This window comes from Odocoileus virginianus, chromosome 24, assembly GCF_023699985.2.
Source record: "Odocoileus virginianus isolate 20LAN1187 ecotype Illinois chromosome 24, Ovbor_1.2, whole genome shotgun sequence".
In the NCBI taxonomy this organism is placed as follows: domain Eukaryota; kingdom Metazoa; phylum Chordata; class Mammalia; order Artiodactyla; family Cervidae; genus Odocoileus; species Odocoileus virginianus.
The window spans coordinates 7,599,086-7,624,541 of NC_069697.1; the positions used below are offsets into that span (position 1 = coordinate 7,599,086).

The 25,456-nt window shown below is 36.9% G+C and overlaps 1 protein-coding gene across 1 annotated transcript in view; it reads left to right on the forward strand.

Moving 5' to 3' along the window:
• Positions 1 to 1,393: 1,393 nt before the first annotated feature.
• SYT1 (synaptotagmin 1) overlaps positions 1,394 to 25,456 on the forward strand; it is a 582,867-nt gene continuing 558,804 nt past the window's right edge. The window contains exon 1 of the mRNA XM_070454249.1: positions 1,394 to 1,779. The gene's annotated coding sequence lies outside the window, so the exon portion shown is untranslated. The remainder of the gene's footprint in view (positions 1,780 to 25,456) is intronic.

A 25,456-nucleotide genomic window follows, 5' to 3' on the forward strand; every position in this document is an offset into this window, starting at 1 on the left:
TTTCCTTAACTGAGATGCCTTGCTAATCTTCTCAGTAAAATAAAGCACCCAATTAGGAGAGTTCTCAATTGGAGTCATTGACAAAATTTATACAAATTGCAAGCATTTCTAAGCAAAACAAGTCAGGGGCTCAAAGGCCAGTAAACAAGGTCAGTGGGTGAGAGAGGGAGACGCTTCTCTGCGTTCCAGGAGCCTTGCACCTGTGGAGCAGAGACAGGACCCGGTCCTCCCGGAGCCAGGTTCCGCTCCGCCCCTCGCCTCGTTTGCTCTCCCTGCCCCCTATCGCTGAGTCTCCCGGTTTGGCTTCTCCGTATTACCAAGCTATAAATTGCCCTAGAGCTTAGAGGCAATCAGGTCAGCACTGCTCTCACAGGGGAAAAGCTTCTTACTTCCGAGCAGAATCGTTCAGGGGAGAGAGAGGAAGGAGGGGGAGTACCCACGCTTCAGTCGTCACGGCGCTGGCAGGGGGGTGGAGGGATGGGGGTGGGGGGCTGGCAGAAACTGCATCCCCAGCATTGTCGCACTTGACCTAAGTCTGCAAACTTACTGGGCGCCGCAGTGGAAACTCCCAGTGCGTTCTCTGCCCGGCAGCCCCTGCTGCAGGGTGGAGTCGCTTCCCGGCCCCACCTATGGGAAGGAGCTTCCCTTGCTGGCATCCCGGCATCTCCCAAGCACCGCACCCTGGATTCAAGAAAAGTCTCCAGGCGTCTAGCGAGGCTCCGATTATTCCTACGGCGCTTCCACCCCTGAACCCACACAATGGTATTAACAGCCTCCAGGGGCCCAGAGGGCTAGCTTCCTCTGGCTCAGGGTGAGGACTCTCCGGCGGACTCCTTCCTTATCCCCGCCCTGCCTCGCTTTCACCACTCCTCCGGGTCAAATAGCCAAAGACAAACTTCTGTCTCTTCTTCCCGGCTCCCACATTTTAAGACACCCACAGCCTGCAAACCCACACACATCGGAACTCCTAGGGCGCTGTTGCGGTCTGGGCATGCTCAGTATCAGGGCAGGTTTTGATTGAAAGTAAAAAAAAAAAAGAAAGAAAGAAAGAAAGAAAAGAGAGAGAGAGAGAAAAGCTTTTTATTGTGCTGTCTCCCTCTCCTGTGCTTACGGCTTGCTGAACAGGTTGCGGGGCATTCCTGTGACTACCCAGGGGGTTTATCGGATGTCCTTGGTTACGTCTCCTTGGGATCGGCCCCCCTCCTTGTTGACCCCCTCGTCAAGCCCCTGTCCGCTGTGGGGATGGAGAGACGAACCGAGCTGGGATGGGCGCTGTGGGCTGCGCGGATCCACCTATTATTAGTGCTCCCGGATTGGCTCCCCGGCTCCGCGTACCGGCGGCGGAGCCAATCAGGCGGCCGGGGCTGGGAGCTGACGGGCGGCCGCCTCCTCACTGGAGGGATTCCTCGAGAAGCTGCAGTGTGGGGATGCTCTAGACCGAGTGCTGCCCCCACTGTCCGTCCACCTCCTCCTCCTGCAGCGGCGGCGGCAGCACTTGGCAGCGGCAACTTGAGGCTGCACCCGGGCAAGCCCCCAGGGTGGTGCTCCCCGGAGAGCGGGGCTTGGAGCCCCGGAGGGGTGTGTGTAGGGTGGGGGCGGCCAGCTGGGACCAGCTGGTGGCCCGGGAAAACCTCCCACACACCCACACCCACACCCCCCTTTTGTGTTGCAGGCTGCCCCTCCAAGAGCAGAGGCAGCGAAAGGAGTCGTGTGCGCCGGTCAGCCCCGGGAAGCTGTAGGGACCGGCGAGCAGGCATCACCTCCTGTTCCCCGCTCCAGGTAAGGCAGCGGGAGTGGCGGCACGGCCACCTTGGCGGTGCCTATTTGCTTGAATCCGTCCAGAAGGTTTTCTCCTCGGCACACTTGGGGTTTGGTGGGGGGAGACAGACCTGGGAAGGGACCCCCGGGTGGCCTATTGTGAGCAGTGTAATGAGACCACATGTGCATCTCTTGGAGAAGCACTTAGCACAGCGCCTGTGATTCAGAGCCTGGAGTTGATGTTGGGCATCCCCCATCTTCTTCTTTCCTTCTCTCCTCCGCCCCCCACCCTCGATTTCTATCCCTCACCACCCCCACCCCCCGAACTCCTCTCTCAATCTTCTTCTCCCTCCTCCCCTCCGAAGCACGCTCAGGGCTTTTTTCTCTTCCTGGAGAGGATTGCCTTTTCTCAGAGGAAAGAGGAAGGTAGTGATGAAAGAAGAAAGATTTTTTTTTTTTTTTTTTTTTTCTGCCCAGGGTAGGGGAGAAGGAACGAGATAGAATACAACCTCTGCAAAAATTAGAGCAGGGAAAGCAATTAAACTGAATAAAGGAAGTAAAGAAGCTGTGCAGAGAGGGGAAGTGTCAAGTTTGACTTGATCTCCTTGCAAGAGGCTGTGTCTCTCACTTGATTCCTTCAAATGGAACAAGAATAAACCACCGTTTCAACCCACTTTCAACTGCTTAATTGCTGTTGCTTTTAAGTGCCCACCATTTGACTCTTCCTGTTTCCATCTGTCCTGTGAGGCTATTTGGTATTGTCCATCAGTGGTAATGTCTGAACTTGGGGAAGCTTTTCCAATAGAGAAAAAAAAAATTCAAAACAAATTAATTTCCTGAGATTCTTTGGTATGGCCTTTATGTTGAGGAGCAACATATATGTATATATATACCTATATATGTATATGTATAAAGTTTCAAGACATTTTTAAGTGACACTAGTCCTATCAGGAGGCTTGGGTTTCTGCTTTGAGAAAGCTAATCTAGTTAGCTTTGTGTGTGTGTTGATTTTGACTTTCTTGAAGATTAACCCTTTAAAATAAAGGAAACATTTAACTTTTGTGTTAAAGCTGCATTTGTGTATGAATTGTGATTTCATTCTATCTTTCTGCTGTTTGCATTTTGTTTCCCAGATATTGAATTCATGCTTTGCCTTATTTTCTTTCAATAAGTATATTTAATAGATGTAAACTTAATGCTTATACAATTTTAGTACTCCATTTAAAAGGCACATGGAAGCTTAGTTGGCCAAGAATTCTCTTGAATTGGAACAAAGTTTAGAAAGTAATGGTAGGAAGATAGCCTCAAATTTCAAAAATCTTAATGGGGAAAATGTTTTTGTTCTCATCTCTTATTATAATACAGAGAAAGATATCAAAACAACTCTGTGCCCTGGTTGCCTGCCTGATAGGTTAGGTGAACAGGACTTGTTGGACAGAACCTTGATGGTAGCCTCAGAAATTTCCAATTCCATCGCCAGTGGTATAAGCTTTCCTTTCTTGTTATTCATCAGAGACAGATAAGTGATGGCTGTCAGATGGGAGGAGGTAGAAAGAAGTGCTTAGTTGAATGCAATGGGAAAGCATTCCAAGTGGATCCTACATGAGTGCAGAGAAATCAGCAGATGTTGGTGTCCAGATAAATCTTCCCCTTTGATTTATCAGAGGAAATACCAAGTCTTACTTTATTTTTTTTTTTTATGTGTCCACTTGGGATAAGAAAAGGGAGCCTTCTTTCTCAACTCTACTTGACCTTCCACACTAACCTGTGTATCCCAGGAAGTATCATTTTCACTACATATCTTAGTGGACAAGTTTATACACTGATCTAGAGAAGAGCTGTGTTTATTTATCATCAATTTAATAGGTGTTATTTTCTAAACTATTTTCCATTTGAGACACTTATCTTTCCTATTTCAGTAGAATTAACCTCAAGTCACAGAAACAAGATCTTTCTAAGGCTTTGACATTTAAATGCCTGTTTTGTTTTGGTTTTTTTCCTTTTTAATGTAGTACCTCTGTTGAAAGCTAACTCTAATTTTTAGAGGTGCCACCTTTCGGTTACAAGGACAAAAGGACAATCGTTTAATTGCCTCACATGTGTACATCTGAATTAACAAGTTTAGACATGAAGAGAGAAGGAACTTGGAAAGAGAATTGCTTTCCATGTGAGCAAATTAAGGTTTTACTTGGTTATTTCTCACTGTGTCTTAGGAAAGTTGCAAGTTTGGGCTTGGTTTGTGACATTTATGTTCTAAACTCTTAACAAATGTTAATTATAGCAGTGACATGTAAAAGACATACACATGAGAATTGAGTTTTTCACGTGCTTACAAAAAAAATTACGCCTTTATATACCGGAAGTCAGAACTAATTCCAATATATAGTAAGTGGATTGAAGTAAGACTTTAAATGATATATTGTAGGAAATTATTACCCTGTCATCTCATAAAATGTTCTAACATAACAGTTTCATACAACCTTCATCTTTTCTCCTTTTAAAAGAATATCTTAGTAAATCTTATTAATGTTTCAGAGCAAATATGGTAATTAGGCTTTAATGTATTTTTATCAGAACTAAAGGTTCCTGCTCTACAGGGGAAGTCCTAAAATACTAATTTTATAAAATACCACACAATGGAGAATTGTTGCAGAGTAGTTTTGAACTTCATTTCATAATGAAGAGTATTAGTTATTCTGTCTGGTCAAATCGTCAGATAGTTCTAGTCCAGAAATATGAAAATGGTTATGGTATTTATAAGATTTGCATATTAGACTTGGTGCTAACTGAAAATAAAGCTAGAATATAGTAACGTCTCTTAATTGTATTTGCAATATGAACTAGATGATTAATAAATAAAATGCAGAATATGTTAGATCTGAAAGCTAATTTGAACTTGCCTAATGACACCATAGATATAACATCAATTCATCTCCTTTAAGTTGAATATACTAAATCAATTTATATTGAGTTCCCAAATTAGGTTTTTACAGCCATCTAATCTTAAAAATCTCACACTTAACATAGACAATTATGCGAGCCTGAAATACTTTGAGCTCTTAAAAGAGTTCCGGTTTGTGTAATAGCTAGGAAGAGATACCATTAATTCCAAATTGAAACATAATATTTTTTTTCCTAATGGTAGTGATTAAATGATTTGGGGAAGGGAAAGCAAAAGTAAACAGTGTGATTACATAACAGAGCAAATTTCATCTAATATTACAGAATACCAAGATCAAAGTTAGATTTTCTGGCATAGAATAATGTAGGTGTGGGTTTTACAAGTGTTTTGCTAAAAACTAATGCTTACTAAAATTAAATACCTAAAACACTTGTGATTCTAAAAATTTTTCAATGATTTACTTGTCATAAATACATCTTTATCAAAAGCTTAATGTGTGAGATGCTTTCTAGTTGAAATTATTTGCCATTGAAATTGTTCAAAGCTATTTAAATAGGAATAAAGTGTATGGCAGTCCAAATAAATAATTTCAACTAGTATTTAAGAATATATGCATGTACACATGTGTGTATATATATATGTATGTGTGTGTGTATATATGTATATATTATGTAATATTTTCTGAAAGGATTCAAGACTAATGGGCAATAGCATATAATCTGCTGAAACTAGGGAGTACTTCTGTAAAAAGTACCATTTAATGAAAGATGACAGTGTCTTAGGGATGCTTTTAATATTTATTTGGTTGAAAAGACTAGGAATACCCAGAGGCAAAATTAATGGGGGTATAGATCTTTCCCTTTATACAGCTCTTCTATGGCTTAGGTAAGAAGTGATTTTTATATGAATCATGGATTTGAAAAAATAAAAAATAAAACTTCTCAGTACAAGATACACTTTTATATGCAGGTAACAAATAAACTGAAATCATATTTTCATATGATTTAGACATAACAGGGCATTAAAATTTCTTCTAAGATTTTGTTTCTTTCAACATTTGCATAAAGGTAAATTTGTTCTTAATCTTTTATATAATCAACATGATTATCATTGCTTTTTCAGGTAAGGGGGTTTAGATCAGTATCTTTAGTAATTTCTTTAAGAATGAGCATTATTTTTTCATAATGTTTTTATAAACTTGATTCAAACTTCTCCATTAAGTGTGGCCATTTTTTAAAAGCATGATTTAATCTTTCTAGTCTGAAGGAAATAGTGTTTTTCTTTTATCTTCTCTGTCATTTTAGGAGTGTTCTTTCTTGAAGAGCCATTTTTATATTGACTATAAGATGAACTGTGATAGCTGGGCATGTATGAGCATCATTCTACTCATATGTGTTAGTATAAGAAAATAAATGTATATTAAATAATATTGTAAATATAGTCATGTAATCTACTGGAAGTAAGAGAGCACACAGTATTTTCTTTTTGTATATGAATAAAACTTTAACCTTTGTTAGATTATTTAAAAAAGGAAAACTTTTAAAGTGTGCAATGAGAAACACTGCTATGTTGTAGGAAGAGTGAGCACTGGGGCTGTTATTTCTATAGTTTTAAATATAATTGGAGAAGTCCTATATCAAGGAAACCTCTTTTTAAAATATTTGCCTTCCAAATTTAAAAACATTATTTAAGAACATTCTAAAAACAAATTGGAACCTATGTCAGAATAACAATAGCACATTTATGATGTGTTAGAAAGAAATTTTGTGACATGTCTTTGGGAAATCCAAAGCAGTTTAAAAAAATTTCTGTAATTCCTATAATTTTTTCTACACTTATTTAAACCACAACTTCTAATTGTTTAGAACTATTTCTGATTCTTTACAAATGCATTCAATGCTTGGAAGGAATGTAGCACGTTGGTTTCCGTAACTTACCAGTAATGTAATTGAGAGGAGGTCAGAATTCATCATTTTGGGTTATGCCATTGCATAGATAGAAACAAATCAATCAATCCTGTATTGGTCTCACTAGTAGCATGTTGGGCATATTAGTTATCCACATATGGAGTCATTTTGCTGACGAGGAACCCTGGAAGACTGTAAAGCTTATAAAGATAATACATGCCTTCTATATTTTAACTGTTTGTACAAAATGGGAGCTGGAAAATTCCCATGTAGGATGAGAATGGCCTTTCTCAGCAAGCATAAGAATCTGGTGAAATAATTTGGTTTCCGAAATAGTTTGGTTAAAATGCAATTTCCTAGCAGCCCTATCACACATTTCATTGTACAGGCTAGATAACAGTCCTGCTGCAGCAACCCCCAGACTATGCCTAAGACATTTAACTCAGTGACTCACTCAGGAATGAATTTTGGTCAAAATATCTAATTAATTCAACCCAGGTATGATACTGAAATTTGGTCTCGCCTCATCCCACTAAACCTGTTGTTTCTCTATTTGTTCAGTGTAGCTTTGCTTATAGTTCTAAAGTGCTTAGAGTTCATATAGTGCAGTATTATTTTTGCCAAAGGGTATTATACAAGGAAAGAGGGTTATATGTTGCTTCCTGCAATAGATGTTTTCTTTTTCTTTCTAAATCATTCACCTAGCTAATCAAGGATAAAATGCCCATAGGTATTTAAGCACTCGTAGAATCAGAGAATTATTTAAATACAAAGCCTTCTGATACTCCAGTTGCTTAAATGAGACATGATATCTCCTGTTGGCCTCCCACACCCTCCCAGACTACAACCAACTTTTACGCCATAAGCGAATAAAGAAGAAAGCAGACAAACACCTCTGGGGACAGTTCCGTGGGTGTGGCCTCCAGGGAACAGCCTTCTGTTTTTATCTGAGGCTCATTTCGCTTCCGGGCCAGTCTCCTTGCTTGCCAGCCCAAGCCTCACTCTAGCTGGAGGCAGATAATTGGATTTAGTAATTGCTACTTTCAGATTTATTGGCATATTTTCATCATTGTGAAGGCAAAAACACATGGAAATACTCACACAAAACATGCTCAGCTATAGCAAACTTCATGTCAACACTTTCAAAATGCGATGTGTAGAAGTTTTACATAATTGACAAAATAGCTTTTCTTTCATGGAATTTCTTTTGATTACTCACAAGTGACCCAAGCAAAAGGTGAGACTGTTAAAACCACGAATCAGTCTAACTTTTCAACTTATTAGCACTAGTGGATAAAGCTGAAATAATTATTTAAAATATTTTCACATCCTTAGATTGGCTTTAATACTTCCAGAATCCACCTGTGCCTTGCTACAGAGACTTAGCATTCATGTACCTCATCCTGGTCATCACAGATATCTGAGAACTGGTTTGTACTCCTGTAGAATCTCTGACTATTTCTGAAACGTCACATAGGGTTGCTTTTAGGATAGATTGTTGTTAGTTTTTTTTCAGACATAATTTTATGTGAAAGTAACTGTAAGTATAAACAGCAGCATAGCAGCAGGCTACATGAAAATGTCAGTTTGGAACTGTTTGCTCTTTCCTTGAGAAGGAGAGAAAGTCAGTTAAGTATCTTTTTCCAGATGATGTTCTGCGCACACACCCACGCCCTGGTATTCTGTGTATTATAAAACAGTGGGTTGGTCCTTGTTCTCCACCCTTGAAATATGGAAGCTGCTTATTTTTGAGGAAAAAGTCATTAACAACTTTTTTTTAGACAAATGACTTGATGGCCTTTGAAACAAGGATAAATGATACAAGACAGGTTACCAAGGCCTAGCTAAGCTCCTCTAACAGGCAGGCTCTGAGTTAGCATGATTATTAAGAGGAAAAGTTGTCACGATTTCTCAGGAGAAAGACAAGGTAGCAAAGCATGGAATCTGTTTCTGGCTTGGAGTGTCTGCCAGATCCTGGTTTACAGGGCTGGCTTTCTGCCTAATCTGTAGCATTTTTATCAGATTTGAGGAATGAATAAAGTGAACTGTTGGGCACTAGAGCATATTTCTAGAGCACTAGCATCTCTTTAGAAATAGAATAACTTCACTATCTTATTTTAACCAATGTCCAGAATCCAAGGCCACAAGTTTTATTTTTAAATATCTAAAAACCAGACCATTATATGCCTAAAAATGCTTGATTTTTTTGTCTTTGTACAGAATTTCCTATACATGAAAGCTTAGTTAACAATGTGACATTGCAAGTAATGTACCTATTTTTGTATTTTTATTCGATTATAGTATTAAATATAAAATGCCAAACAATCATCTTGAGAGTTTGACTTTAATAATTCTAGAAAAGCCACAAAAGGCGAACCTATTCCTAAATGGTTTAAAATTGCCTGCTTTAAAATTGTGGGGGGGAAATGTACTTAAAATGCTAGGTTCCTGTTTGGTTTTGGATTTTTTTTTTTTTTTTCCTGGAGAATCATAGATACTTTCAGAACCATTCCTAGATAACACAGAATGAATATTAATGATAGGAGAGAGTCGACTTCTTCAGGGAAGAGTAGCATAGATGAGTTCTGTTATGCCTTTGAGGATCTGCTTCATCATTTATATATTGAACACAGAGCAACAGTTTGATTTCTCTGACTGCTGGACTTTCAGACCCGTATGCATTGAAGCATGTTACTACTCACTGCCGGAGTAGAAAAGATTTGTTCAACTCTCCAGCTAAGAGCGTGATACAGTAATTCTCTTACATTCTCTTGCCTCCCTGCCATTTTTTTCCCCTTATTTATCTCCTTCCTTCCTGCCCTCTTTTTCTTTCTTCCTTCTTTCCTACTTTTTTCTTCATATCTTAATGAATCATCTTACTTTAGAAACTACTGGAAACTTGGTACTCTAGACCCCATACTCACCTCTACCTGCTGAATTTATTTTTTGGCAGTAACCAAGAGATTTCCCTCTTAGTTTGCATACAGCTCAGATTAGTTTCACAAAAGGTATATATAGGTAAATAAGGGAGAGTAATTTGTTCTGTATTTGGCACATTTAAATGGAACGTACCATGATTTGAAAGTTTTTGAGAACTTCTGTGTAAAAATTATCCCAATAGTAATTTTTAGAACAAAACTGATTGACTAGAGGTAAGACAGTAATATTTAAAAGTCCAAACAAATAGCATGTATTTTCAGGCATCTTTTTAAATTTTATTCTTCCATTGATAACATTTGCATCTCTGTTTTCACGACAGTTGTATCTCACTGAATTTAAAAATATATATATGCTTTGCCTTACTTGCTTTTGATAGTGAGAGATTCTCCATTTTACAGATGCAATGAAGGACACTCAGAAGTTAGGTTATCTGCCTGTAATTACAAATTTAGGAAACCTTTATTAATTTTCACCTACTGACTCATACAGCTTCAGTGGTTAATAAAGAAAAACTCAAGTAAATTTTTAAATTATCTCTAGTTTGCTCTTATCAAAAATAAAAACAAAAATTAACATCTTCACTGTGTATTGAGTTGTCTTTATTCTTTCCATTGAAAAGACAAGGACAATTTAATATACTGTCATTACTTTTGTGACTCTAACTTTGGAATAAATTTATTTTAAAAATTACTCAAGGGATGATTCTGTAATCTATAAGAGAAGTCAGGGATCCTGAGTCACTTGTTCAGTTAGCCTTTAGTCATTGCTGTATCATTATGATATTAAATGTTATCTTTATATATGTATTTCCTTATTTGTAAAGTACAGAGTCATAAGGCCCCTCCTAGAGGCTACAAAGAGGTGATGGGAAAACATGTGTTGTAGTTTGCTAGATTTCCAACCTCATCTCACATTATTTTTCTCATTGGCACTTACATAGCTTCTCACTGTTTTCTGAACATTGATGGAAATTTTTGAATCTATTGGTTCTTTATTTCAAGATAGAAATGGCTGAGCAGGGAATATACTCAAGCCCCAGTTATCATGTCATCCTAGTGTGAAGTCCATCAATTGACAATTCTTTATGTTAAGAATCAAGCACATTTGGAAATGATTACCAATAGCTGTATACATTGCAATGTGGATTATCATAATTGACTTTCTAGCTGATCTGATAGAAGGAAACAGTAGTTTTAATTGAGAAAGGCTTAAAGAATGCAAGGTTAATTGGAATGTAAGATTGGTATTTATGGGGGATTTTCAGACAAACACAAAATCTGTCCAAAATTTAATTTATGATTAAAGGCTAATCATATTCTTGTACTCTTACTATGTCAAGCACTTTTTAATGTACTTTCCACACGTCATTCCATTTAACATTCCTAAGAATTTTTTGAGATTGGTACAAATTTATATTTTTTAGATGAGAAAAATGTGGAAAAGAAGTAACTTGCTAAGGTCTCACAACTGTTATGTAGAAGGAATTGGATTCAAACCCAAGAGTTTACTTTTAGAATGAATACTCAACCATAAGAAATCATAATCATCAGACTGCTCAGTGGTAGAAGATGCAGAACAGATGGAAGCAAGGAGGTAGACGTGATCAAAAGAAGTTGAAGAGCCGTAAGAAACTGTACTTCATGGTTTGAGTCCAGATGACCATCATGGCAGTGTGCTAAAAGCATGAAGTTTGGAGTCTCATAGATCTGGGTGTGAAGACCTCCTCTGACGTGGTGAGCCTCAGTAAGACATTTCATTACTAAAAACTTCACTCCACCGGAAACGGAAATGGAACGATTTTGCAAATTGTCTGCTGTAGGCAGATCTGATCACTCTTCACCCTTATTTATTAGTCAAGAACTCTTTCACTTTTTTTAAAGTTAATTTATTTACATAGAATATTGTGGTTTTTGCCTTAAATCAGCATGAATCAGCCATGGGTATATAGTGTCTCCCCATCCGGAACCCCCTTCCGCAGCCCACCCCTCTGGGTTGTCCCAGAGCATCCGCTTTGAGTGCCTGGCTTCATGCATCGACTTGCACTGGGCTTCTATTTCACATATGGTCATATACATGTTTCAATGCTTTTCTCTCGAATCATCCCACCCTTGCCTTCTCCCACAGAGTCCAAAAGTCTGTTCTTTACATCCATGTCTCTTTTGCTGTCTTGCATATAGGGTCATCATTACCGCCCTTCTAAATTCCATATATATGCGTTAATATACTGTATTGGTGTTTCTCTTTCTGATTTATCTCACTCTGTATAATAGGCTCCAGTTTCATCCATCTCCTTAGAACTGACTCAAATGTGGAGAACTCTAACTTTCAAAAAGGCCATCTAACTCAAAATGGTTTAGAGAGAAAGGGATTGTAAAGCTCATGTTACCATAATATCCAATAATATTCTGGATTTCGTCAAAGCTGAAAATGGGAAATCAAGCTATATGATCAAGATCAGATCTATTGTCCCCCAACCCCAATCCCTGTCTCCTTAGTCCTATGTTTCTCTGCCATTGCTTTATTTACAATCAGGATCTTCCTTTAAAGTGTCAGGAATGTTCTCGGTGGCTACAGACATAAAAGAAATCCCTTTATAAAGATTACACTTTTTTTTTTTCCCAAAAATGTCTAGGATCATCTTGACTAGAACAACTTGGGTCACTTTCCCCAAGTTCATCACTATGATGAAGGCTATAAAATACGATTTTTTTCCTGAGCTGATCCTTGTGTCATCCTTGGATTTGAGAGGTGTGCAAAGCATCACTCAACCACATAGAATGAGAGCTCTGCAGTTAAAAGAAGGGAAACAACTAAATTTAGAGCAGGCAAAACAACAAATGCCTAGCTCATAAGGTTCGGGTGCTGACCTGTCAGAGAGGACGCCTGCTGGCATTAATGCTGGAGCAGACTCCTGCAGGACCCTTGGTTTTTCCAGCACTAAACCTTTAGTTGATGGGTCAGGATAAGATCCAGGGAATTCTAGTGCAAGGTCCATAGTGTTAATAGTTGAGGATGTAGAAACGAGTGGCACTGGAAAGACTTGATGGCCACTTATAAACAGGTATGCATGTAGTCAATAATTATGACCATAACAGTGTGAAGGGAATGCATTTCAGAGGCTGAGGGCTAAGTTAAGTGTCATTTAACTCTAGTTGGGTCCTTGCCTTTTGCCTTGCCTTGCTCCTTTTTAATGCAGTGGGGAAAAAACTAATTTGAGGACTCTTAGATTCAAAGCTCAGAGGGCTTGTTGTATAATGGCTAAGTCATGTCCAACTCTTTGAGACCCTGTGGACTGCAGCACACCAGATTTGCCTGTCCTTTACCATCTCCCGGAGTTTGCTCAAACTCATGTCCATTGAGTCGGTGATGCCACCCAACAGCCCTGTACAAGGCCACCTGTGTATATGTCAATACCTCAAATTTTTATTTGTTTTGCCTGAGGCCTTGTTTTCAGGAGTTTATTATAGAGTTTTACTTTATAATTACTGTAACTACTCTTGTATTGATACAGATGCAATAGAATAAATTTGTACAAAAACACTATTACCTTTTCAAACTGAAAGGAAAGGGAATTATTAGGGAATAATGACCTTCCTTCATAAGTACCAGGACATGCCTGTTCTGTTCATGCCAGGCACTATTCTGGGTGCTGGGAATATACAAGCAAACAGAGGAGACATGCTCCTTGCATTTAGGGAACTAGCATGCTAGGGAAAGATACAAATAGCTAAAAACAACGGACGAAAGTTAACTAAGGTAGTCTTAAAATAATGAGAGATGCTGCTACATAATAAAACAAGCTAATAAAACAAAGTAAAATTTGGGACTCTGGTCAACCAAAAGTATATAAGTTGAGGCATGAAAGACTATGTAAACATCAGGAAAAACAGCATAGTAGATAGAGGAAACTGTAAATACTGAAGGTATGTATGTTTGTTCTACATACAAAAGAGATAAAAGGCAAATAAATATAGCTTGAAGTTGTAAAGATACTGGCTTCATGAGTGCAACCCTGCTTTAGTATTTTAACTAAAAACAATCTACACACATCATAAGGAGATTTTCAGAACAAAATCATACTTCACCTCAATGTTACTTAAATATATGAAGTATCTTACTTCTGTGTAATAAGTTTCCAGTCTATGTAATCTTGTGTACATTTTTGGGGATTATAGTCATGGAATACATACCATTTCCACCTTGACTTTCAAAATGCTCTCTCAGGTGACTAACAGACAAATGTATTTATTTTCCATTCTCTCTTTAGAAGAGGTACTTCTTTTCTTTTATGACATAGATTCCTTAGACAGTTTCTGTATATCTTTTGTTACATCTTAATTGCCTTTCTCCTTTTGCCCTCATTTCTAAGGGAATTGAACACTAAGCCCACCCTCCATTTTTATGGGTTCTCTAGATTTAAATGAATTCTTTGGCTTTTTAATCACACTGTTCTTTTTTCCTCCATGTAGTTCCCTTCTGAGTATATATTTGGTTATATCCAACAAAACTCAAATTTTTATTTTGACACGAAAGTAAACACTGAAAGCAGAAAGAAACAGATCGTTTTGTGTCAATTGTCATTTAGACAACACGGCTATCAGAGCATTACCCAGAGATTATTTTTCCTCTATCTGGTCTCATATCTTGGTCTCAGGAACTCACTAACTCACGTCTGCCTGGGTCAGTGTGCAGTAGAAATCTCGGTGCTTACAGAGGCGTATTAGCGCAGTCAGTGGTAGTGCGATGGCGTACCACAGGCTGCAGGAGTCGTGAGTTAGTAATCATAGCGTCAGTCTTAAATGGCCCTCTTTTCCCCCTTAAGACTCCTATAGACATTATATGCTGATAATAGCATATTTCTCAAGAATAGCTGAATTCACCCAAGAGCCCCTATATGAGAGGTGGTTTATAGTAAAGTATTATGATGGACCATTCTTGTCAAGTGATATACTCTGTTTTCCTTACCTGTGGGCACGAGGCTCTTTTATATCCTAAATATCTTGTTTTTCCACATCTGTACATTTATACTTGCACGTATAGTATATTTAGATTTTTAATGTATGTGGTCACATGAAAAAATGCAAGTTTTTCAAGATTTTGCAATGATATATATATTTTTATCATCTTTTGACTCTGACAAATAGTAGGAAAAGAGCATTCCATAAAATGTTTATTGAATAAGTGAATTAGTCCACTAAATCTATACTTTCTAATGTTTTTGAATGATATCCAAACACAGTTTGCTGCCAAACACACATACACATTATATGAACAAAAGTTCTATGAAATATTTCTTACTGGTGTTGTATTGATATCTTCTTTACAATTCTTTTCCTTTTGTCCTTAATTCATTAAAAGAAATAGTGGTTGTGACCAGAAGTTAATGTAACAGCGTACTAAGCATACCAATCTGCAGTTTTAAATAAAAACAATTCCCTAAAAAAGGATTATCAATTTCAAAGAATTGTAGTATATTTCAGAGCTCATTAAGCATGTGTAAGTATAATATAATGGATATATAGGAACTTGCAGTGGCTTATTTGAAACATAAAAGTATCATACTGTAAATGAATGAAATTCAATAGCTTTCCCAGATCAAAATTATAGTGTTCTTAACTGTAGTCACAAATAGGTGATTTCGTGTGAACTTACACTGTAGTTTTTTAAGCTCACAATGAATCTGGCACCACTTGCTCTTACTGGTCACTCTCAACCAAGTAGATTAATGTTCGTCTGCTATCTTCTGAGGAGTTCAGTTAATTGCTTTTAACTAAATGCTATTAATCTTTTTGTTTGTTGCAATGGTGTCAACCCATTTTACTTCTCTTTTGGCTATGGATAAACATTTTTATAGAGTAGAAGAGAATTCATAAATGTAACAGATTATTTCTTTCTTTAAAGTGGTAAATAGAGAACCAGTCTATGGAGCCAACAGACAGTTAAGACTGAGCATAAATATTTAGAGTTTCATGTTCAAAAATAAAAACAAGCAAATAATATAAAGTCCTCAATTTGTCATTAAGTTTGTGATGGTGGTGATTTCATAATATGATCTTCCTGATACCTTTCTGTGCTACCAGGAGATGATCTATAGTTGATCATGACATTTCTCTGCAAGGGAATTATATATGCAAGTGACTCAGCACAGAGATGCTTCTTTGGCATTCCTACCACCCATGTGAGTTTTCTCACGATAGTGGATAAGGTTGGAGATTATGTCCTCAATCTTTTAGTCATTCATCAAGCTGCCCAAAAATATCTGAGAGCACAAACTCTCAGACACTGCCAACCACTTACAGAAGCGAGTAGTCATAATTTATTCATATGCATGCTGTGAAGTAGTCAGATTGGTTAGGATATGCTATGGTAACAAACAGTAGGCAAGCCTCAGTGACTTAAACACATACACCTGACTTCTTCTTTGTACAGTGTAAGCGCGGTGGAAAAGTCTGTGTGTATTTGGAGGGGGTGGCAGATCCTCTGATTTGTGTCATTCAGAAACCCAGAATGTTGAGACCTTCAATGACTTATAACACTGTCTCTCCAAATAATGACATTAATGATACAATATTAAGAATTCATTGAAGTCAGGAGGAAAGCTCTGGATGGTTTCTCACAAGCAGTTAACTACTTTGACCCTGTAAGAGGCATATAGAATTTCTACTTACAGACCATTTGCCAGATCCAGTCAACGCAGCCTACAAATACAACCGTTCTCCAAGTATTTTAAGCTCACAATGAATCTGGCACCAGAGCTGTTACTGGTCATTCTCAACCAAGCAGATTCATGTCAGTCTGTTTCCATAAAGCTATTAAGCTTTATGTTGAAATGATATCAATATATTGTACTTCTTTTTTGGTTATGGCTAAACAATTTTATAGAATAGAAGAAAATACAGAGATGTGATGGGATAACATTAATAGCTATTAATACTAGGGGCTTGAAGGGACAGGATATTGCCAAGTTCTTGAAGCCCCTTTTATTAGCTGCAACAGGAAAGTGAAAACTTTCTGACATCACGTGAGAGTGAGTGATCAATTAGTCAGACAGCTATGGCTTCACAGAGGAGGCGATGCACGCACGAGCTGCACTCTAAGGGACCTTTCTATTATCATAAAAGACACTTAGTTCATGATTTAATTAAGGCTTCTCTCTTTTTTACCTGAATCTCAAACACCGAATATGTATTTAAGCATGCCAGCACTCCTGTAGGTTTGGTGAGTGAACTAAATCATTTCTGTCTTACTAGAAGTGCTGACATGAAATACAACTGTCAATTTAACAAATTTATTTGGATATCTTCCCTGATAGCTCAGTTGGTAAAGAATCTGCCTGCAATGCAGGAGACCCTGGTTTGATTCCTGGGTCGGGAAGATCCGCTGGAGAAGGGATAGGCCACTCACTCTAATATTCTTGGGCTTCCCTTGTGGCTCAGCTGGTAAAGAATCCGCCTGCAATGCAGGAGACCTGGGTTCGATCCCTGGGTTGGGAAGATCCCCTGAAGAAGGCAAAGACTACCCACTCCAGTACTCTGGCCTGGGCGCAAAGAGTCAGACACGACTGAGCGACTTTCACTTTCACTTTCATTTGGATATCTCAAAAACACCTCAGATTCACCTTGGAAAAACTAAACTTTCAGTTCTCTGATCCTAATAAATGATCCCATTGTCCGTCTAGTTGGGTTATCTAGAAACCTGGAAGTCATCTTTGTTTTCTTGTCTCTCTTGACCTCAGGTCTAAAATATTTGATATCTTTATTAGTTTTAGTTTGTAAATATCTTTTAAATCTGTTTACTTTTCTTTATGTCCATCGCCACACCATAATCAAACCAACTTTGACTTCTCAATTCTATTCTTACTCAGACTTTCAAGTCCATTTATTATCTGGCTCCTCCTGTTCAGTTGAATAATTTCTCGTATTGTTTGTCTCATTCTCGTGTGCGGCCCCTTTGGCCTTCTGTCGAGTGTTAATGCTCCGGACTTCTTCCTGCTTCAGGGCCCCGACACATGCTTCTCCCTATGCTTGGGTTACCGTGGGACATGTCTACTGTGGACAGATACCAACATTGTAAACTCAGCCGTGGAATGTGGCCAGCTTTTTAAAACTAATTTTTATTCTTTAGATCTGAGAGTAAAGGTTCGGTTTTTGCATATTATGAGTTTAAATATATCAGTTTTCAAAATGCTGCAGAGTTGTCAAGATCTGACAATCACTGTGTGGTAGAAAGGGATTTGAACAGTAATTGAAACATTTTTATAGTTTGGAAAACCCTAAGTCGAGTATAAGTTTGAAGATGTTGGATAGTTGGCTGCCGTTAAAGAAGAAATGTATTTATAAATTCATCTCATGCAGGTAAGGGTACAGAAGAAACTAAATTCAGTTGAAGGAAGTCTTTAGTGGGATATAGAACAATGCTTTAAATATATATTGCTAAAATTTTAACCTGAGGATGTTTTCCAGTTTAGAACATGTTTTCTCAAAGTCATGCCATCATTTTCCCCCCCTTGTTTGTTTCTTTTCTTTGTAAAGGGAACACTCTGATCTTCACATCCTCTGGGTGTGAAAACACATTTTCAGAAAATACTTGAAAAAATGCAGTGAAAAATAAATCTTCTAGCTAAAGATAAAATAGCAAGGCTGTAACAGAAATACAAATTGATATGATTTTTTAAAATCTCTGAATACTGAGATTACTGATTACTGAGACTGAAAAATCTGAGACTGTGTTAAAAAATCTCTTAGATTTATGTGTATATTTCTATACTTTTCTTCAAACAATAATTCACTAAATTATAAAATTATAACAATGAAGAATAAATGTTTATATTGTTTCCAATTATATCATCAGTGTCAACTGGTCTAACTTAACACTTCGCCAAGGAGGACTTAAAACACTTTGTGGAAATTGCTGGATGAATCATCCTGTTGATGTCTTTTTTTATTTGTTTCTCATCTCTACTTTTCTTCAAACTCAATGTTTGGCCTTGGTAATGAATCTTTATGAACTGAAATTAGTTATAGTTGACTTATTTCATCCAAGGTGAGACATGACTTATTTTCTTTAATCAGTCTGTACTTCTCTAGAATAAATCATCCCCCTAGCTCACTACTAAGTTCCAAATGAATGTGTGCTAATTCAAATGTGATAGAAAATTAAGAGTAAAAGCACGTTATCTATTAATTTATTCCAATTCCACTTTAATGGGGACACTATCTTGGATTATTTGGGTCAGTGCTAACTATCTTTGAAACAGATAATCATTCTTTTGCTTTACTTTTCCCCTTTTATCTCCTTTCCACCTTTTCTTCCTTCTCTGTTTTTAATGATTTCTCAATTTTACCAAAAATATCTATTGTACTCAAAGCACAGAAAAAGTTCTATTACTAAGAAAAAAAATTCTTTCTGTCTAGATCTTCAATATATGTTTAATATTCTACATTGGAAACTGGCATTTTTATAGAAAAGTATGGGTTTATTGCTACTAAAGCACAGTGTTTTTAAAGAAATGTTTTAATTTGATTTTCTAAAAATGAAATACAGTTGATTTACAAACTTGTGTTAGTACTGGTGTACAGCGAAGTGATTCAATTACATGTGTATATACACATATTTTTTCATATTCTTTTCCATTATGGCTTATTATAAGATATTGAATATACTGATTTGCCTGTGCTAGACAAGAACCTTATTGTTTATAGTGTTAACTTGATTTTTAAATGAAAAAATATTCCATTAAAATATTTATAATATTAAAATAATCCAAAACTATGTGAATAGAAAGTAACTTCTTATCTTCCCAAAGTCAACCTTTGTTAATAGCTTCTTATATCGCACAGCAAAAATATGTCCATATGCAAACATACATCACATTTAAAATTAATGTTCCATTATATATACAATGCTCTATACATTTTAATTTATTAAATACTGTTATTTATCTTGTATGATATTTTGTACAAACTATGATTATTTCATAATAAACATCATATATTTTGTATGTTAGAGTTATAGCTAGCACTTTTGGTTAATGTAACATGAACTAAATATGTTGTTGTTGTTCAGTAGCTCAGTTGTGTCCAACTTTTTGTGACCCCGTAAACTGCAGCATGCTGGGCTTCCCTGTCCTTCACTATCTCCAGAAGTTTGCTCAAACTCATGTCCACTGAGTCAATGATACCATCCAAACATCTCATCCTCTGTTGTCCCCTTCTCCTGCGGTCAATCTTTCCCAACATCAGGGTCTTTTCCAGTGAGTCAGCTCTTCTCATCAGGTGGCCAAAGTATTGGAGCTTTACCTCCAGCATCAGTTCTTCCACTGAGTATTCAGGGTTGGTTTCTTTTAGGATTGACTGGTTTGATCTCCTTGCAATCCAAGGGATTCTCAAGAGTCTTCTCCAACATCACAGTTCGAAAGCATCAATTCTTGGGCACTCAGCCTTCTTTACAGTCAACTGTCACATCTGCACATGACTACTGGAAAAGCCATAGCTTTGACTATACATACCTCTGTTGGCAAAATGATGTCTCTACTATTTAATATGCTGTCTAGGTTTGTCATAACTTTTCTTCCAAACAGGAAGCATCTTTTAATTTCACCATCTGCAGTGATTTTGGAGACTAAGAAAATAAAGTCTGTCACTGTTTCCATTGTTTCCCCATCTATTTGCCATGAAGTGATAGGACTGGATGCCATGATTTTAGTTTTTTTGAATGTTGAGTTTTAAGCCAGTTTTGTCACTCTCCTCTTTCAATTTCATCAAGAGGCTCTTTAATTCCTCTTTGCTTTCTGCTGTTAGGGTGGTGTCATCTGCATATCTGAGGATATTGATATTTCTCCCAGCAATCTTGATTCCAGTTTGTGCTTCATCCAACCCGGCATTTCTCATGATGTACTCTGTATAGAAGTTAAATAAGCAGGGTGACAATATACAGCCTGACGTACTCCTTTCCCAGTTTTGAGCTAGTCCATTGTTCCATGTCTGGATCTGTTGCTTCTTGACCTGCATACAGGTTTCTCAGGAGGCAGGTAAGGTAGTCTCGTAGTCCCATCTCTTTCAGAAATTTCCAGTTTGTTGTGATCCACACAATCAAAGGCATAGTCAGTGTTTTTCTGGAATTCCCTTGCTTTTTCCATGATCCAGTGGATGTTGCCAATTTGATCTCTGGTTCTGCTGTCTTTTGTAAATCCAGTTTATACATCTGGAAGTTCTCGGTTCATGTAGTGTTGGAGCCTAGCTTGAAGGGTTTTGAGCATTACCTTGCTAGCATGTGAAATGATTCGATTGTGCAGTAGTTTGAACATTCTTTGGCACTGGAATGAAAACTGATGTTTTGCAGTCCTGTGACCACTGCTGAATTTTCCAAATTTGTTTGCATGTTACATTAACATATTTTAATTCTATAAAATATGTTAATTGCAAGTGATTGAGTTTAACTTTAAGCTAAATCAGGTTTATAATTCTTGTATAATTCATGATGATAGTGATAATTCACATAAGGTATATTAAATTATTTTATAGATTTGATCATATTTAAGGATTTTTATAAAGTTTTACTTTTCTTATATTGCAAAGTATCTATCAGCAGATGTAATATCTTGTTTACAATGAATATTTTCACAAGTAACTATTATTATAATCATATTCCTCTATGGTAGTTTTAATGATCAGACACTATTATAAATAAGGTATTATAATCACATTTACTATGTCTTTGTTTAAGGGTGCAATATGTTAATCTTAAATATTATAAAGTGTTTCAAGGTGTAAAATAATTAAAAAGAATCTTGCCTATTTTGGCTATTACAAGTATTTTACAATAGAAAGAAAGAATGTGGAAAATATTTGAAACAATATGAAGTTTTTAGGGGTCTTTGCAAACTTTGTTTACATGTAGAGAGCTTTCGTTGCATGCCAATTGCTATACCAAGTATTTTAGTGCATTACTGATTTAATACTATTTCAAACTCTGTATGAGGTGTGTACCATTGTTATGACCATTTAGGAAATGAGAAAGTTTTTTTTTCCCCATTTGGGCTTTCCTGGTGGCTCAGACTGTAAAGAATCTGCCTGCAATTCAGGAGACCTGGGTTTTACCCCTGGGTTGGGAAGATCCCCTGGAGAAAAATCCTTTCCAGGGAAGATCCCCTAGAGAATACCCACTCCAATATTCTTGCCTGGATAATCTAATGGACAGAGGAGCCTGTCAGGCTATAGTCCATGGGGTCTCAGAGTTGGACCTGACTAAGGGACTAATTTTTTCACTTTTTTCTTCTCGCTCTTTTTTTTTTTTTTTCCTTTTAGCATTTTATACATGTCTTCTTTGTCTTGGGGCAAGTAGATATAAGTTGGTCTAACTTCAAGGCATCTGGGAAAGTGGCAGAGAAAATCTTTTTTTTTTTTTTAACTTGAAAGATCAAACATTTAGAAGAGAAGCATTAAGGTTCATGAATATAGAGTAAGTGCAATTGGTTCTAAAAGCCATCTCCCATAAAATACCTAGATTGACACTGCTTTTCAAGTTTAATATTTTTAGACGAAATGCCTTGCAATATTTTACATTTCATTTCATTTTAAACAAAAAAATATCAACATTTCAAATGATACCCACTCTACTGAAGGTCTATTTTGAGAGCTATAAGACTTTTGATGTAATTCTCTAAAATTAACCATCATCCAAGTAGTGTTTATCATAGTCAAATTCGCAGCAACATATTCAGAATATTTATAACCCTTATAGCTGTGATGATCTGTTTCAGTCAGTATGTACTGATGTTTCAGTAAACCATCAGGGAATATTATTTCTTTACTTGCTTACTATGAGATGAACATTCAGCCAGAAATTCTAGAGTTTTTAAAGGCAGCATTTTTAAGGAGAAATCTTCGAAATGATAATTGTATCTATAATTGCTCTTATTATTCTTGCTAATCTTGTTAGAGTTGTTCACTTTTTGAAATGCTTCAGAGATCACTTTTTCCATTTACCTTTTTTGAACTCTTCTTCACTTTACATTGCTCAGTATACACTCCTTGGTAGTGGTTAATATCTTTGGGAGCTTCTGAGTCATGCTTTATCAGGAAACCAAGGGTGTGATTTGCATCCCAGCATATCCTCCTTCCTCCTACTCACTGTCACTTCTATTTTTACTTTAGACCATAAGGTTCTTTAAGGCATTTTGTATTCTGAGGTTTCCCACATCCACAGCTTTTACTACCTGCTCCTCTATAAGAAGTGTGTACATGGTAACAAATCCTTACTAGGGAAAGACTGCTGTAGCTAGATTAATACCTAAGCTCCCACTCTTTCCCCTCTTTGGGCTGACTGTCATCAGTTTTCTGCCCCAGTTCTCCCCAAGTGCCTGGCCCAGTTAATTTTGTTAAACCAATAAAAAATGATGTGGTTACCTATAGTTAAATCTGTTAGAAAGCATTTATTGAATATCTGTTCTATCCAGGGATGTTTGTTAAATACCAATTCGGGGTATATTATCCTTGAATCCATATTGCCTCAAGGATTTCATAATAGTTTCCTTGAAATTGGAGAAGGGAATGGCAACCCAATCCAGTATTCTTGCCTGGAAAATTCCATGGATGGAGGAGCCTGGTGGGCTACGGTCCACAGGGTCACAAAGAGTCAGACACGACTGAGCAACTTCACTTTCTACTTTTTTTCACTTCCTTGAAATTATGTGGAAAACATGGTGTGTATGTTTGCAGATGTCTTCTTTTTTGTGGAATAAGCTCATATTTTTCATGAGATTGTCAAAGGGTAAAGATGCCAAAAAGATCAAAATGCACCCACGACAGAGGCAAAAATGCATAAAACCCATTCCTCTGGAAGAGGAGCTTAAAATACAGGTGAAATTAACAGGTAAATGACAGTATAAAAATAAGGGTGAAGTGATATATAGTACAATATGTAAGAAGAGAAAAATCAGTAACAAATTGGTGGGAAGAACTGGAACTTCATCTGGGTTTAGAAATATTATTTATTAAAGTTTTCTGGGACTTCCAACCTGTAGGGAAAAGAATATGAACAAGTCCTTAGAATTTGTAGTATTGATTAGAGTGTCTGGGAAGATAATGAAGAGCCTACTTGAATTATATTTGTTTATAAATAAAAATGTTGAGTACATGATGTATTAATAATTGCCATGGTTTAAAATGTTGAATAGTAAAAATATTCATGGCAGGTATCTTTTAGCTAATCTTTCTTAGATTTAAAAACATTTAGATTCTGAGGACCTTAAGTATTCCTCAAGAATTCTTTTTGGCAAAATAGCAATAATCAGCAGGATTTGTCATGAAGAAAGACACTATGGTCCATTTCAAAAAGACATGAGGTACGTATCTTCAATACTAAATTGTATTATAGCAGCTTACACTGACCTAGGCTGATTATTTTAGTGTTCTTAAATAGATTCAGTGTGTTTTGTTTCTAGGCTTCTGTCTATCCAATTAGAAGAAAAATAAAAGTTCAGATTTCGTAGCTTTTGAGTACAGACATCCATGTGCACTTGAATATCACACTGCTATATTAAACTGGACTGCTCATGACCTTCTTCCTTCAAATCACATTATCTTCATCCTCCTTTTCTTTCCCTTCCCTTCCAAATGTTGCATTGTCTCAATTGTGATCAGTCCTTCATCTTCCAACTCACTCATTCTTCCCCAAATTGATCCCTTCTTCCTAGAAAACTTTCTTCATCTTCTTATACCATATTTTACATCTTCATTCTCCACTCACTGACATTTCTGTTACCACGGATCTCCAATACAGAGTTAGACTCTCTTTCCTTTCCATCACTGTAAATGTCACCCTATCCTCAAGGCTTAACTGAGAAGCCATCAGTTAGAATATTTCTAAATAAGAACTATAAAACAGTAATCATGATCCTAACATGAATACTTCTAGATTTTAAGTATGTAGATAGTGCACTATTTTATACTATATTTTGCATTTGCATTTATGTGGAATTAATCTTGCTGATTCTTCACATATGTAGATGTTACTTAGCTTTCCACCTTAACCAAAATCTTTTTGCTAGCTGGATCAAGGGTCCTATTCCTGGTCTTTTTGTTTGTTTGTTTTGTTGTGTTTTTCATCCATCACATCATTAGGCACAAAATGGGCTCGTGATGTGTAGTTATTTTTAAAACTACACATCAAGGCAAGATTTTGGGAGAGAAAGATACATAATCAATACTGACATACTTTGTAATTTACACTGTACATACAAAACATTTTCACATGCTTTTCTTCATTTACTAACACCATCATGTATCATCATCTTCCTTTTGAAGATAAGGAAACAGACTTGGTGAGGAATAAGAAATTAGGCAATGCCTGACCTAAGCATTAAACTCAATACTTCTGCTCTGTATCCAGTTTTCCATGTTAAAATAGCTGTCTTCTAGGTCTGCATTTTACAAAAGAAATTTAAAAGACCGAAGAGTTTCTAATACTCAAAGGGCAATGGGTCCGGACCAAATTTATCAAGATAGCTAACAAAAGTTCTAGATATTACTGAATTGTAAAGTATCCACCATGAAATGACAGTTAATTGGTATTTACTTATATTGGGAAAGAGGCATTTTTGGCAGCCCTTTAAGGTATAAAACTTAAAGATGTCTCAATATGTAGGATAAAAGGAAACTGATGGTAATGTCCCCAGAAACCTGTGACAATTTGAATTGTGCTCAGGAGGAAGGTTACAGGTCACTTCTTAGTGATATTCATTAAGCAGTCTTTCTCTTTAAAAGCATGGTAGTGGGTATCAAAACAAACCAGCCTCAAACTTAGATGCATGTTATCTCATGTGTGTCTTCTTAGATCCATAAAGCCAGTGTTGTTAAGCTCAAGTGATGAAAATTATTAAGATAAGTCTTTCTAGGTATGACAGAGGATCAAAAGATAAAAGATGCAAGAAAACTATGACTAGGTTAAT